Source organism: Esox lucius, chromosome 20 (genome assembly GCF_011004845.1).
Source record: "Esox lucius isolate fEsoLuc1 chromosome 20, fEsoLuc1.pri, whole genome shotgun sequence".
Classification (NCBI taxonomy): Eukaryota; Metazoa; Chordata; class Actinopteri; order Esociformes; family Esocidae; genus Esox; species Esox lucius.
In genome coordinates, this window is record NC_047588.1 from 45,519,899 (window position 1) to 45,529,954 (window position 10,056).

The 10,056-nt window shown below is 39.8% G+C and overlaps 1 protein-coding gene across 4 annotated transcripts in view; it reads right to left on the reverse strand.

Annotated features, from left to right (window-relative positions):
• thsd7ba (thrombospondin, type I, domain containing 7Ba) overlaps positions 1–4,352 on the reverse strand; it is a 292,455-nt gene extending 288,103 nt beyond the window's left edge. For all 4 annotated transcript variants that reach the window (XM_034289054.1, XM_029115860.2, XM_029115859.2 and 1 more), the window contains exon 1: positions 4,255–4,352. The gene's annotated coding sequence lies outside the window, so the exon portion shown is untranslated. The remainder of the gene's footprint in view (positions 1–4,254) is intronic.
• Between the last annotated feature and the right edge of the window lie 5,704 nt (positions 4,353–10,056).

The window sequence follows — 10,056 nt, forward strand, 5'->3', positions numbered from 1 at the left end:
GCAAGTTGGAGGTGTAAGGTAGACTGGGCAACTGAAATGCTGGGATAGCAGTAATGAGGTTCCCGAGGGTAGACATGTACATGTAACAACTGAAAAATAGAAGTACAATGGCAATTCTAAATGTGCAGAGCAGGCAAACTGAACGTGCAAGGTGGCATGTGCAACTGAAATGCAGGGATAACAGCACTGAGGTTCCCGAGGTAAACATGTACAGATAACAACTGAGAACTTATACTTTGCAAGGCAGTGTCAGAGTTTGTGATGGGTCACAGAGTTCAGTCAGTTAACACAAAGAAAACAGTCCACTTAGTCAACTCAATCAGTCCACAGTCAGTCAACAGTCAAGTCCATTCAGTCGACAAAGGGTCAGGATCTGCCTGGGGGCCTCTAGGCATCTCTATGTGCCTGGGGGGCCACCGTCAGAGCCTGACTGCAGAGGTGCCTCTAGGCATTTTCTAGTTTGGCCCCAATTAGTGGCTGCTGCTCCATGTTCCCTCTAATTGGGGGACATATTACATTGGCCTTTTGGACCTTCAGTTTGCGGATCATTGTTTGGAGGGCTTCAGTTCTTGGTTTTGCATCTCCTTTTGTTGTTTTGTGGTTACAATTAAAAGGATATATTCCAACTCTGCGCCTCGTGTCCTGCCTCTCAACCGTGACACAAGGTGCAAAGCTGGACTGTGACACAAGTCAATGAACAGTCAGGCAACGCAGTCCACCAAACCAACTACCAGTCACACTCAGTAAACAATAAGTCTATACAGTAAATACATTATGTCAACAAAATCAGTCAACACTGTAAACACAGTCAACAAAATCGGTCAACACAGGGAAGACAGTCAACACAATCATTCAACGCTGTAAAACGGTCAACACAGTGAACAAAGTCAACACAATCATTCAAAGCTGTGAACACGGTCAACACAGTCCCAGTCCACACAATCATTCAACACCTTGAACACAGTCAACAGGGTCACAGACCATTCAGCCAACAAAGACAGTCAACCCAGTCAATGTCTGTACAATCTGTCAACACCTTTTACACATTCCACACAGTCAGTCAACACCTTTTACACATTCCACACAGTCAGTCAACACCTTTTACACATTCCACACAGTCAGCCAACACCTTTTACACATTCCACACAGTCAGTCAACACTGTCACAGTCTGCACTATTTTTCACAGCTACACTTAAATATTTTTCTCCTTTCCCCTTCATCTCTGCTTGTGTGTTAGCTCACCACCTTGACAAAAAGACTGAACTTCTCTTAATACAAGAAAGGACAGATTGCTTTAAGACATACAGTGGGGACATGCAGCAGGTTTTCCCACTTACAAAGCATGTAGAAGTCTAATTTTTATCATAGGTACTCTTCAACTGTGAGTGACGGAATCTAAAACAAAAATCCAGAAAATCACATTATGATTTTTAAGTAATTAATTAGCATTTTATTGCATGACATAAGTATTTGATACATCAGAAAAGCAGAACTTAATATTTGGTACAGAAACCTCTGTTTGCAATTACTGAGATCATACGTTTCCTGTAGTTCTTGACCAGGTTTGCACACACTGCAGCAGGGATTTTGGCCCACTCCTCCATACAGACTTTCTCCAGATCCTTCAGTTTTCGGGGCTGTCACTGGGCAATACAGACTTTCAGCTCCCTCCAAAGATTTTCTATTGGGTTCTAGCTAGGCCTAGCTTGGCTTCTAACAGAGTCACTCCTTAGTTGCCCTGGCTGTGTGTTTCGGGTCATGCTGGAAGACCCAGCCATGACCCATCTTCAATGCTCTTACTGAGGGAAGGAGGTTGTTGGCTAAGATCTCACGATACATGGCCCCATCCATCCTCCCCTCATTACGGTGCGGTCGTCCTGTCCCCTTTGCAGAAAAGCATCCCCAAAGAAAGATGTTTCCACCTCCATGCTTCACGGTTGGGATGGTGTTCTTGGAGTTGTACTCATCCTTCTTCTTCCTCCAAACACGGCGAGTGGAGTTTAGACCAAAAAGCTCTATTTTTGTCTCATAAGACCACATGACCTTCTCCCATTCCTCCTCTAGATCATCCAGATGGTCATTGGCAAACTTCAGACGGGCCTGGACATGCGCTGGTTTGAGCAGGGGGACCTTGCGTGCGCTGCAGGATTTTAATCCATGATGGTGTAGTGTTTTACTAATGGTTTTCTTTGAGACTGTGGTCCCAGCTCTCTTCAGGTCATTGACCAGGTCCTGCCGTGTAGTTCTGGGCTGATCCCTCACCTTCCTCATGATGCCCCACGAGGTGAGATCTTGCATGGAGCCCCAGACTTAGGGAGATTGACCATCATCTTGAACTTCTTCCATTCTAATAATTGTGCCAACAGTTGTTGCCTTCTCACCAAGCTGCTTGCCTATTGTCCTGTAGCCCATCCCAGCCTTGTGCATGTCTACAATTTTATTCCTGATGTCTTTACACAGCTCTCTGGTCTTGACCATTGTGGAGAGGTTGGTGTCTGTTTGATTGAGTGTGTGTACAGGTGTCTTTTATTCAGGTAATGAGTTCAAACAGGTGCAGTTAATACAGGTATTTTTTAAGGAAAAACTAACAGGTTTGTGAGAGCCGGAATTCTTACTAGTTGGTAGGTGATGAAATACTTATGTCATGCAATAAAATGCAAATTAATTATTTAAAAATCATACAATGTGATTTTCTGGATTTTTTTAGATTCAGTCTCTCACAGTTGAAGTGTACCTATGATATAAATTACAGACCTCTACATGCTTTGTAAGTAGGAAAACCTGCAAATTCGGCAGTGTATCAAATACTTGTTCTCCCCACTGTACCTCTTCATCTTGAATGATAACTTGGTGTTCCCTTTCTAGAGTTTCAGAACTTTTGGTATGACATCAAAGCAGTGACAACATCAATGCAGTCACTTGGTTGTGCAGGTTCATGCAGTTACCTACACAGGATGCGGTGAAGGCACTAATCCATGTTCTTGTCCTCTCAGACCTTCACTACCTCAGCTACCTGTTTGTGCCATTAAGCTTATGTCACTTATCCAGAATGGTAAAGGTGCTCAACCTTCCAAAATTATTTTTGACACCTGCTGTATCTTCTCCACACATTCCAGTCTTCCGGTTATAGCTCGCATCCTTTACAAGATCATAGTATTTGCTTAAATTGACATTTGAGTCATCTAGCAGATGCTCTAATTCAGAGCTTTTATAAACATTGTAATACTTCTTTGGACTGGTCCCCGGTGGGAATCAAACACAACACTGGTGATACAAGGTAAATGCTTTTACCAAACTCTTAACCCCTCCCTACCTTCAGACAGCAGACAATACTAAAACTCTACCTCCAGACAACACTCAAACCCTACCACCCTACCTTCAGACTATTCAAACCCTACCTCTCTACCTTCAGACAATACTCAAACCCTACTTCCCTACCTTCAGACTATTCAAACCCTACCTCCCTACCTTCAGACTATTCAAACCCTACGTCCCTACCTTCAGAATATTCAAACCCTACTTCCCTACCTTCAGACTATTCAAACCCTACTTCCCTACCTTCAGACTATTCAAACCCTACTTCCCTACCTTCAGAATATTCAAACCCTACTTCCCTACCTTCAGACTATTCAAACCCTACGTCCCTACCTTCAGACAATACTCAAACCCTACCTCCCTATCCTCAGCAGCCCTCCTCCCTCCTCAGTTTGCTTTAGGGGCAGCATGTAGTCATATTAATAAAATATCAAAAGAGAGTCAGTCAACACAGTCATTAGGCAACTACAATACCTGAACTGAAGGCCAGACTGTGATCGCTATCTGTTAGCAGCCAGATGATCCAGATGATGGTTAATTCCTCAAAGAGATTACTGAGGAAAGGACTAACTCTGATGTTAGGACTAATCTCTGATGTTAGGACTAAACTCTAATATTTGGGACTCCTAATATTCACTCAGCTTTCTGATGATAGGACTAACTGTGATGTTAGAACTCATTCATGTTGCTGGGTCTTCTCCTAATGATAGGACCAACTCTGATGTTAGGTTAAACTCCAGATGAAAGGACTAACTCTGATGTACGGACTTATTCCTGATGATTGAACTTATTCCAGGTGAAAGGACAAACTGATGTCAAGACTTATTTCTGATGACATGACTAATGCTGATTCTAGGACTAAATCTGATACTAGGTCTACACTTGTTAGATTCAGGTGAAAATAAAAAACGTCCTGATAGATCATTCAGCAGACAAACCTCAGGCAGGCTGGTCTGTGAAAGTGAGTGACTATAACTCCCCCATCAGAGAGTTCAGATAATTCCACGATGATCACCCTGTCTACTGACTGGCTTGCCCCTCGGGCTGGATCCAGAAGCCGGCAAGCCTGGGAGGAAGAGAAGATGAGATACAGGGAAAGATGAAGACAGGATACAGGCAGAGCGAAAAAGAAAGAGGGAGTGAGAGAGGGAGGTAGAGAGAAAAATAGGGATGTGGGAGAGAAATGCAGAGAAAGTTCAGAAAGGTAAAAGGACTTACAGTAAATTATTTCCATTAGAATTGCAACATACAGCACATCTTTATGTGGCTGGACTGATTGCCATAATTCATACAAGAGCCTGACTAACATGTATTGTTTGTCCATTATTAGACTTTCACCAATATATTTGCATCTGTCTTTAATACATCAGTAGTCACCAACATTATGTATTTGGAAATATGCATGTACAGGGGTTTATTTGCATATTCTGACAGCTGGCTAAAGATCTTGCTTTATGAGCTGCTCAGAGAAATAGTGCCCTTCATAAGTAATGGGACAGTGAAGTCAAAATGTATATTTTTGCAGTTGTAGTGAGATCCTCATTTGAATCACAGACACCTTTTTGTGTTAATTTCCCTCTCCAAAGTTCTTACTCACTGTCCCTATTTATGTCCCTATTTATGTTGTTGGTCTTTATTTCAATTTTGTTCCTTTGTAACGTTGTTTTGTGTCCATGTCTTAGTTTCTGTTTTGTTACAACTACATTTCCAAAGAAGTTGGGACGCGGCGTAAAATGTAAATAAAAACATAATGCAAATATACACTCACCTAAAGGATTATTAGGAACACCTGTTCAATTTCTCATTAATGCAATTATCTAATCAACCAATCACATGGCAGTTGCTTCAATGCATTTAGGGGTGTGGTCCTGGTCAAGACAATCTCCTGAACTCCAAACTGAATGTCAGAATGGGAAAGAAAGGTGATTTAAGCAATTTTGAGCATGGCATGGTTGTTGGTGCCAGACGGGCCGGTCTGATTATTTCACAATCTGCTCAGTTACTGGGATTTTCACGCACAACCATTTCTAGGGTTACAAAGAATGGTGTGAAAAGGGAAAAACCTCCAGTATGCGGCAGTCCTGTGGGCGAAAATGCCTTGTTGATGCTAGAGGTCAGAGGAGAATGGGCCGACTGATTCAAGCTGATAGAAGAGCAACTTTGACTGAAATAACCACTCGTTACAACTGAGGTATGCAGCAAAGCATTTGTGAAGCCACAACACGCACAACCTTGAGGCGGATGGGCTCCAACAGCAGAAGACCCCACCGGGTACCACTCATCTCCACTACAAATAGGAAAAAGAGGCTACTATTTGCACAAGCTCACCAAAATTGGACTGTTGAAGACTAGAAGAATGTTGCCTGGTCTGATGAGTCTCGATTTCTGTTGAGACATTCAGATGGTAGAGTCAGAATTTGGCGTAAACAGAATGAGAACATGGATCCATCATGCCTTGTTACCACTGTGCAGGCTGGTGGTGGTGTAATGGTGTGGGGGATGTTTCCACACTTTAGGCCCCTTAGTGCCAATTGGGCATCGTTTAAATGCCACGGCCTACCTGAGCATTGTTTCTGACCATGTCCATCCCTATATAGAGCTCCACTCCTGTGGAATGATCTGCCAATTAAGGTTAGAAATGCAAACTCAGTGCAAACTTTCAAGTGTCTACTAAAAACTAATCTCTACAGCACGGTTTATAATTAGGTGTAGCCTGGCCCGAGGGCGTGAAGGTGACCAGTAGGCTTGATACTGTCCACCCTTGCTGTCTTGCCAGGTGGGATCTCATCACCACTGGGATGCCCTCCCTCCAATGCCTTTCGGGGGAACTGGCTTGTTGTTGACTCTCTGTTGCGCACTTGTTCAATTGGGCTGTACGCTGCTGGCAATACTCGGCCCTCATTCAGGGGGGTTGCGGTTGGTGGGTGTCCCTTTGGTTGATACCTGGCAATGTGGGTGGATTGATTTCCTCCCCCGGGTAGGGCCACTGTGTCACCGGACCCCCCCGTCTCAGTTCCAAGGTGTTACGCTGCTATATTATTGTGCTGGGGGATAATGCACTAATAACTTTTTTTCAGTCTACTCCAGTTTTAAATTTTAGGGTTAGGGTTAGGGTAAAGGGGAATCATGTACCTATTTTTTATGTGAGCAAATGAATGTCACTTTTATAATAGTTTAAAAATAGAGACTTTTGTGTTATTATATCAGAACCCCTGACATACAATCCAAATAGTCTACAAGTAACATCAGAGTTTTACCTTTCATTAGATTTCATTTCATTATGCTTCTACACGAAGAGGTTGCCACACAGTAAGCCTTTTTTTGTCAGCATTTTGTCTAACCAAAGGTCCTATGGGGAGTTTCCATAGGGCATTATATAATACGCATGACCATACCTTGGCAAATAATGGTCTAAAGTAATCAATTTCATTCTATATTGATCTGCTTTTGCACACAGCTTCACATAACCTGGTGCTAGGGCTCAGTTGTGTTTCTAAAGTCATATCAAGTGACCTAGAGGGCTGAAATGTGGTCAGTTCAGAGATGCTTGTTATCCGGCAGAAAGAAAAAAATATATTTTATTATAATAGTGCAAAGTGTATATATATGTCATGTTGCCATTCTGTACACTGAGTTTTAGTAGCCTATTTATTGATTTAACATAAATACCTTGTGTTTGTATATTCATTACACCTATCTGGTTCTGTTCAAGGGTATTTTCATATGGAAGTCCATGGTTTAAATGGTTCATACGTATGCAGTGTCATAACTACATCTCTGACGTTTATAACAAACCAAACCGTTTGAAAATTGGTAGAAAATGTAGCAAGTTATGGTTATTTAAAAAGTACATGCACCATAAAACACCATGTTACGAGTGAGCAAAATGGCCGCCAAAAAAAATCTACGTCTACTTGACATCTTGCTGATGAGCAGCCAAGCTCTATACTGCATTTCGCCGACATCTCGTGTGTATGTCGGCCGACATCGGTAAGACGTATATGTGCTGGGTTGTATAACTTATATTAAAATAAACAATTTAAAAAAGCCTAATACACAGTCCACTCTCCTGCCATAGATTTAACTTTCTGGACACTGTCCAGGAAATCAGAGGTACATAAAATATTCCCAGAGAACCCCATGCTTCCTGTTACTGGAGTATCCCACACAGTCTTTAAAAAATGCAATCAGCAAATGGGACAAATGTCTTCCCTTACAGCCCAGGGCATATAGTTGAGTTTCACCACACCTAAATCAAGAACAGAGGATTGGAATGAGTATGCTTACATTTACAGGACTACCCAACACATACACAAAACAGGTGAAACAGACAGCTTACTATCATATCAATCAACTGTGGTCTAACATCCCATATGGAAAATAAATACATTTTTGCAATGCAAAACGTATGTAGAATATATGATGAATATATGTTAAATACATTTCAGGTATCAACATGTATTTCACCTTTTATTCTGAAATGTATTTAAAAATGTATACATACATTTAACTTTATTCAAAATACATTTCAGCTATCAAAATATATTTCAGCTATTATTCCAAAATGTATTGAGAGCATTGTTGACAGTGAAATACATGTATTATAGAAAATACATTACAAAATGTATTTTTCAGATCCTGTGAAAGTAAAAAGATGAAATGTAATTACCGACGTATTGATTATATCACATTTAGGTGAAACATTTTATAGATATACATTATCAAAATACATTTAATCTTATAGTCATAAATATAGTCTAACGTACTGAGGCAAACTTGGTAAGATCACTACTTGCCTCTTTCAAAGCTTTAATCCTTTTTGGAGTAGTGGTTAGTCCGCTTGACTTTGGAACATAAGGTTGTATGTTCGAAACACCGCCTGGACGATTCTGGATTATATTTAGACATGCATTAAATACATTTTTTATAATTATATTTAAGCGGCTAATTTCAAACATTTTGACATATATTTACCAAATGTATTCAGGAATATATTTTCCAAATGTATTCAGAAATATATGTAAAAGACATTTATTTTCCATATGGGATATTATAGTGCTGTACCTCTGCAATTTTTTGTCCTTACATTTAAAATGTTCGAAAACATTTAATAATACTTAACAATGTAGTATGATAAGTCTTGATTGGTACCTGAAACTATTTAGAAAATACTTACTCTCCAGCCACCCAAAGTGGGACAGCTGTCTAAACTCCTGTTTTGCAAGTAACCAGGTGGTGAACTGAACATAATGTGGATCAAATTTAGTAAAATAAGTTATGCACTACTTTTGTTTGTTTATAATAAACTGGTTAATATCTGTAGTAACTCATTTAGAGTCTATAGACTATGAGCACACTATGAGCACACCAGAGTTGTCCATGGAGACTCTTTAAGTATGTTTATACATTCTAAAAACACATGACACAGACAGTTTAATTCACAAACATCCTGATTTTTTTCAGAATAACTGTAAGGCCTCAATTAAGTAATGACGCCATTAATAGTTCCCTAGTGACAATGCCATGATTGAATATTCTGAACAGAGTATTTTTTAGATAAGCACTGCTGTCTGACTATTTTAAGTGTGAAATCACTACAGCAATTTGCTCAAAGCTGTAACTACCTACATAACTTTTGTTATAAACGATGTGTAGATACAGTACTATAGGTAGCTACATTAGCTACTGTATATAGCTACAGTAGCAAACTTGAAACAATGGCCAGTTTTACAAGTGACCTCACACAGTACCTTGAAAACAAACAGTGCTACTAACTTGCTAGCGATTTCGACAGATTGAAAATGTGTTGTATTTGTAATGTAATCTATAAAAGAAAATGTTCATGCCGGTGTCATCTGCGAGGTTTCTGCATATGTCACTTCTGAAATGATATGTGACTGAAAATGAAATGATGAAACAGAAGTGACGAAACGGATGTATGAGTTTTGGACAGTCAAGTTTTAGCCAGCTGGGTCTGCAGGGCTGCTGCTTAATGCATCTCACTGATATAGCTTTTTTTGTTTCAATTTAATTGAATTCAAAGAAAGTAAATGTAGCCTGCTATTTTATTTTCTACATTTTATAGGCAAAATGTTGTTTAAAATGCTGAGCATCAGATTTTCTTGGCAGCTGATAGTGTTTTGAAAATACTTTACTATTTTGTTGTCATATAAATCAGTAATAAACAATAAACAAATAGTGCTTGGGATGTATACTTTTTGGCTAAAAGACTGATAGACAGATATGTAGACAATTTGAGATGATGATTACTTACTGTATCCTCATCCATTCATGTTGTTAAAAAACAAGCTTGAATTCATTTAAATACTATATGGCTTTATTTTATAAGAAAAACTAATACTTGACATACATAATCACATAATTGACCGATTTTGTTTGAATTATGAGCAAAATAAATTAATGGCGCGAATTTGGAGTGCCAATTATTTTTCCTGTGAGCGAATAGCGGTTTTGAGCAGAGTAATGGGAAAGACATGTAGTGGTGGAGAAGAGAATAACCTTCGCTCGAGAGCGATGAGTGGGATTTCCATCAGCTCTCCACTCATAATCTGGCAGGTATCACTTAATATAATATTTCTTACGATCTTCAAAAATGAACTACGTTTGTATTCAACATGTGCCATCCACAAACATGTTTGTTTGTATTCAGTGTGTAATTCTCAAACCTTAGATGAACAAAAAAACATTTGACTCCACTCACATTGATCCTTGCCCAAACT